Source organism: Fringilla coelebs (genome assembly GCF_963513975.1).
Source record: "Fringilla coelebs genome assembly, chromosome: 2".
Classification (NCBI taxonomy): domain Eukaryota; kingdom Metazoa; phylum Chordata; class Aves; order Passeriformes; family Fringillidae; genus Fringilla; species Fringilla coelebs.
In genome coordinates this window covers 73,832,271-73,838,794 of record NC_140029.1, presented here as the reverse complement: position 1 = coordinate 73,838,794, position 6,524 = coordinate 73,832,271, and positions in this window count along the sequence as shown.

Below are 6,524 nucleotides of genomic sequence, written 5' to 3'. Positions count from 1 at the left end.
GTGAACCGTGCCTGCTCTGTGGATGCCAGCGGGTGCCAGAGGCACACTTCCACACTTCCACATTCATGCCCCAGGAGAAGCTCACATGCCACAAGTTGTGGCCACATTTCTCTTCACAGAGAAAAGCAAGGCACAAGTTCCCAAAGATGTTTTCTGGGAATCACAGTGAGGTACCTCAGAGAAAGAAGGAACAATTCTTATCTCATTGGCTGTGCCTGTGTTTGTGCCAAAGTAGAATGCAATGTGGAGACTGTTCACCCAAAGTTTTGGTGTTTTGTTTCCTTGGCCCATCAGGCCAAGCACGTGGGCAGACTGTGTTTCAGCAGACAGTCATGAGATTCTGGGCAGTGGAGTGGAGTGCTTGTGCAGGTTCAGTTAGATGGAGTGTAATACAATATAGAATAATAGAGTATAATAAAGTAATTAATTAGCCTTCTGGGGTCAATGGAGTCAGATGCATCATTTCTCCCAGACCCTGGGGTCGCCCTGCTTTTACTAGAACAAGTGTCAGAGGCAGCTCCCTGTCGCTGTCATATTTTCTGGAAAAATCCCTTCGCCAGAATTTCTTCTCCTGGGAAGCTGAGAAGCCTCAGCGAGAAATGAAAACAGTAATTATCTGATTGCTTCTCCTGTGTTTGCTGCTTTGGAATGCGGTCTGGAGATTGTTTACCAACTGGTCATTGTTTCATTGGTTTCATGTGAAGTGTTTTAACTTAATGGCCAATCATGTCCAGTTGCATCAAAGCTCTGGCAAGTCATGAGTTTTTCACTATCATGCTTTATAGCCTTCTGTTTGTATCCTTTCTCCATTCTTTAGTACAGTTTTAGTATAGTATTCTTTAATATAATCTAATACAGTAAAATAATAAATTAGCCTTCTAAGAACATGGAGTCAGATTCTCAATTCTCTCACCTCGTCCTGGGGACCCCTGCAAATACCACAGCTGCCCACAGTGACAGAGGAGGTGCCAGAGATCCATACTCCTGGAAGCAAATGCAAATGGAACCCCTCTCCAGGACGACTGTTTCCAGCCAGGGTGAGCACAGGAGCACCATGCAGAGCATGTGTGCAGACAGTGAACAGAGCACCAACAATACAGGGGGGGTGTGCTGGAATGTGATCTGCTGGCCATGCCCAACAGGATTGCATCTAGTCTCTGCTTCAGAGGCATTTAAACACACACAGCAGCAACTGGGCTGAGCAAGAGGACTGCTCACAGGATGAGGTTTCAGGGTAGGGCTCGTTTCGTCCAGTGTCAGCCATATGAAAGTTGTGAGTTTAATTTAAGGCATTAGGATCCTGCTATGCTAATGGGGAGAGAAGACCACAGAAGGAACGTGAACTTACCCTTCCTGCTCTTCTTCAGGATAGGATGGATCATCCCTTGCAAGTGCCTGTGTCTCTCCAGTAATTAGAGGAGATCAAACATCCTTAGGTTCTCCTTCAAGTGACTAAGTTTTGGTAAGGATGAGAATTCTTCAGCCTATGTAGGGGTAGTATATATTCAATGAATGAGGTCTTTTACTAGCACTGAAAAAGTGCTAGTAACTCTTTGTCTCAACAGCACTGCTCTCTTTCATTCCTCTTCCTCCCCCTTAGTGCTCAAGCAGTCTATTCAGTTTGCAAACCTTTTGAAGCCAGGACCTGGCTCCTCTCTGCTGGTGAAGCAGCTGGCACATGGTTAGTCCTGTACAAACAAACAATAATAATGCTCTCTAGAAGCAGATGTTTGGAACCTGTTCTCAGATGGAAGTGGCTCTGTCTAATTTGATGGAACACAAGTAATGTGCTACATGCAATTACCTCCATATGAATGTTGAACTCATTAATTAAAAGGGGACTTGGAGAATTTATTGCACACTGTGTCAGCCTGGCCTCACAGGTAGATGTTTTCCATACAAATGGCTATGGATGTCAATCCTGGTCTTACTAACATCCATTGTGAAAATGCCACTGAATGCTGTGGGGGACAGACTTGGTTCTCTCCTCAGAGAGACTGTGAGTATTCCCTTTTCCCTTCAATATGAGCATAAATACGGAAATATTATTAGGCCAGTGAGGTTATCACTAGATACTGATAATTTTCTTTGAGATTTTAAAAACCTTTAAAGACAGGGTATCAGTACTTGAACTCTGATGCAGTTTCTCTGATTCCACAGATGGAATATGCATGCACCTTCTGGGCTGCTACACCGACCATCAGTGGGTAGCTCTCAGACAGCAGAAAAGCAAAGGTGTGAGATAGGTGGTATTCATTCTGCTCATCCCACATTTCTTGCTGGAGTTTAAAATGCTGACTAATATGCTAGGTGCTGAACTGGAAATGATTCTCCCTTTGGTCACTCATTTGGACCCATCAGGCTTTTACTGTGATCAGACACTCTGAAGACAATGTTAGCAGATAGTTTAACCTACTAGAATTTAGTGAAAGTTTAACCTACTAGAATTTAGTGAAAAGGTATGAAAAGGTATGCTTTCAACATATCAGAAGATACCTGAGAAAAAAAGATAGTATATCTTTACACACACTGGAATGTATAAATACAGAATTTCAATGTAACAGCGTTTTCCTTTCAGCTGAAATTGCCTCTTACACTTCCATCAACCCCAGCAGTCTTTCACAGATGCAGATACCAGACCTATGTGTCCTTAACTTGGCTTCTGGCTTTCAAACCCAGACCTCACTTCACCATCACTTCTGTTTACAACTGTATCAATTTAAGTTATTACTCATTACTGGCAGCATAAGCCAGAGAGGGATCAGAGCTAGTTTCAATTTTCTGCTATGACTACTGACAGATACAGAGCTACAGACAGAAAAATATGTGCAGAATCAGTGTTTCTGAAGTGTCTTCAAATTCACAATTTCTGGTGAAGAAACATGGAAAATGGTTCTTTGGCCTCCCAGGTTACATTCACTTTGCTTAGTGGAGAGATCTGAATCCTAATTCTGACCTTGATAAGTTCTGATCCAAACCTCATGGGACAGGCTTCTCCCAGAAAAAAATGTTCTGAAGCAACAAAATTTGTTGGCAATCACATTTATTTAGCACCACATTCTGTGCTAGGATGAAATGTTTTCAACATAAAGGAAAATGCTGGAAGAAATCATTACTGTAAACAGTTGCACCTCTTGATATTGCACAGTCCTTGTTTTTGTTTTTTTTTTCATTCAGAATATAGCACCATTTCATTAAAACATGAAGGGAAAATCATGTTATTAACAGAAAACAAAGAGATATTTCAAAATCATGCAGAATTATTTTAATATATTATGGTCTGTATAATAAGGAATGTTCAAAATTTCTGCAGTTCCAAGCTGAGAACAAAAACAAGCACTACAGTGAGAGAAAGCCCCATGGGAGGTAATTGTGCATTTTGACCAGCTCTATTAATAGCCCTGAAATTCTGATTAAGTTTGGGCTGCAGGCCATAAAGTTAGGATTATCTTCTTATGGAATTTGAAAGAAAAATGGAGCCTGAAAATTAGCAACTATTAACTAATTAGAAAGCTCATTACACTGGAACAGCATGTCAGAAGAATTCATGGAAGATCTGTTTCTTGCAGCCCTGAACAGACGGACACAGATGGACAAAAACACTTGAAAAGCTCTGCTATGGACAAGAAAAGAACCTGATAGATTGATCCACCCCAGCAAAACATTTCCATCTCTACTATCTGTCCCTGACAGTGAACAGTAGATGCTGAGTTTTATCAAGAAGACTGAGTTTGATCTAATTGCTGCTGAGCCTTTTGGAGTTTCATCATTTCAGCTTTCAAAAACACTTAAGCTATTTCGAGAAATTTCTCAGACCTGAATGTTGTCTTTCATCTTCCAGAGGAAATTATTCTGAGCCCTGCATGAGGAGTATTTTCAGCTCTGAGATTTGAACTCACTGTAGTAATTGGAAATGTGAAATTTTTTAAGTAAGCTAAGTTTGCTCTTTGAAACTTCACTCTCTGGGGCATGTTTCCAGATATGCTCTTTCACAGACACAGCATGTTCCAAATTGTCCAGTCCTCCCATGCACTTGTACCAGCAAGAACAGCATGACTGCTTTTCTGGATTTTTGTTTTCCAGCATTTCTTTAAGCAGATGTTTACCTCCATCCAAGTAGCAAAGTTATTTGATACACATAAAATACTTTAACGATGAAATTTTAAGGATAATCATTCATTGTTTTGTTCCATCCAGTTCACTTTTTCCAGTTTCTATGGTGAAAACCATATGATATCCACAGTAAATTCCATGCTAAAGTTAAAATATATTCCACTCTCAATTTTCCAGGAACTCAATATGATCGCATTGTACTTCAAGAAATGAAAAACTGACTTTCTGAAAACAAGAAAGTGTCCAAGGCCCCAAAACACTTAATTTTCTGTGGTTGGTTAGAAGATTCCATTCCCTGAAATCTGTGGTCTGGTCATTGCCTCCCACAGCTTTGTTATTTCCTTGTTGCACTGTGAGGTAATACAAATAATGTCAGCAACATGGATAATAAGCAGGTTAAATAAATAATGCACCTGATGTGAGTCTTTCAGGATTTGGAAGATTCCAGTTAGCTCATAATCTACACATCCAAGATATCCTCAGCCACCCTAGCTCTAAGAAACAAATCCAAATTGCTTTCATTCACACACAGTACCTCTCCTAGTGTTCCCCAGCAATAAATCATAAATCAAGACCCCACACAGGTCTTGAAGGCACACTGCAGCCTGCACCTACTTCTACATGAAGTCCTCAGCTGACTATTCACGTCTTCAGCGCAATAAAACTCACTAAGGCAAGAGTAAAAACTTCTCTGTACAGGAGAGAAAAGCTCCCAGACTTTCTGGGAAGACAGCACTGAACACTGAGGTGTGCTTGCATTGGAAGCAGACAGTGCCCAGCCTCCCTGCCTGCTGCTCCCAGGGCAGAGAACATTTCCTTGACCCTGTCTCCTCTAACAAGAGCCACACCTATTGATACATCTTCTTTAGGCATTCAGAATTAAACAACCACCTGGAAAATCTTCAACAGAAAGGAACAGAAAAAGCACATTACATATCAGTCACACTAAAGACTTCACTGCCATAACGCTCTGATATGTTGAGAAATAAGCACAGCCAAGCATTGCATTGCATAGCAAAGAAGGCAAAGCAAGTTAGTTTGGCCAATTTCCACTCAAATCTGGGAAATTATCCAGCTCAGCCCCCCCCTACATATACCTACAATCTCCTTGTTTTCACTTCTTATCTTAAACTGTGATTCACTAGTTACAACAGGAGAGTTCTACCTGAAAAGTGGCTTTAAAGAAAGAACAGGCTTTTCTCACTATGCCTTGCCTATGTCAGGGGCAATGGCATGAGTTTAATGCTTCATTAATGAAGAACTGATCATTTTTAAAATCCAAGTGCTGGTAAAATACAAATACGCGTACATTAAGAACACATTCCTTGCATGTATGAGAAAAGGCTTTTATCTGTCCAACTGCATCAGCCTTGAGTTCTAGGAAAATTCAGTCCTTCAGATGAAATCTGAAACCAGTTATCACTGCAGCTACTACATTTGTAAAATGTCATTTTTCACTGGTCAGGTTAGTTTCATGCCAGCTGAGATATTTGCTTTAAACAGCAATACTCTTGGAGAAATCACAGCACTGAACATTTCCCTGTATGTGGGCTGGTGTAAGAAGCCTGTTACCATAGACAGCTCAGTGGTGCTCCTGACATTTTTCAATAGCTGCTAAGAATAGGACATCTAAAGCCATTTCCTCCAGTTCCCTCTTTGGGAATGCAGGGAAGTGATAACAATGATCCAGAAAGCCACAAGAAGTTGCTTTCAACTCTGTTTTAATTGGACTCCATGGGTAGCAATAAAGAAAGGGCATGAAAAAAAAAAAAACAGTATTTATGGTAATGAACAGGAAAACATAAAAATGTCTGCTAAGATTGCCACAGAAATAAAGAGGAGCTGCAGGGGAGAGGGAAACATGAGCAGGATGCTGGGTTGACAACTTAAAGATGTGGGATTCCTCTGGGACAGCTTGTGGACTCAAAAAGTCACTTCACTCCCCTGTGTCATGAACCTCTTCTCTGTAAATAGATTTAAGTGAACATTTCTGTAAAACACTTTCAACCCAGTAGAAAACAAAATGATGTAAGAACTAGACATTAGTAAGTTATACCCATCCACAGCAAATTTGTGATCCAATCTCCATGTGTTTCTTGAGACAATACTGGCAGCTGCAGCCAAGCTGACCATGAAAGCAGGCAAAAAATCATTTTTCTTTATCAAAAAATGGGCTGGATTGGCCATGTAAGGCTGTTCCCAGGGACATCCCAATGACTGCTTCCTGAACATCAAGCTCTCTTATTCCCAGCAGCACAACTCAGCATTTGAGAGACGCAGGTTTTGCGCTCCTCAGCTCTCCCTGCAGCGCGGTGTCACACCTCTCCCCAGACCACACGCAGCTGCTGAGTGAAACATTTTCCTGCCAGGCCTAATTGTGAGAGTCACATGCTCACATCTTCCAGGTGTCA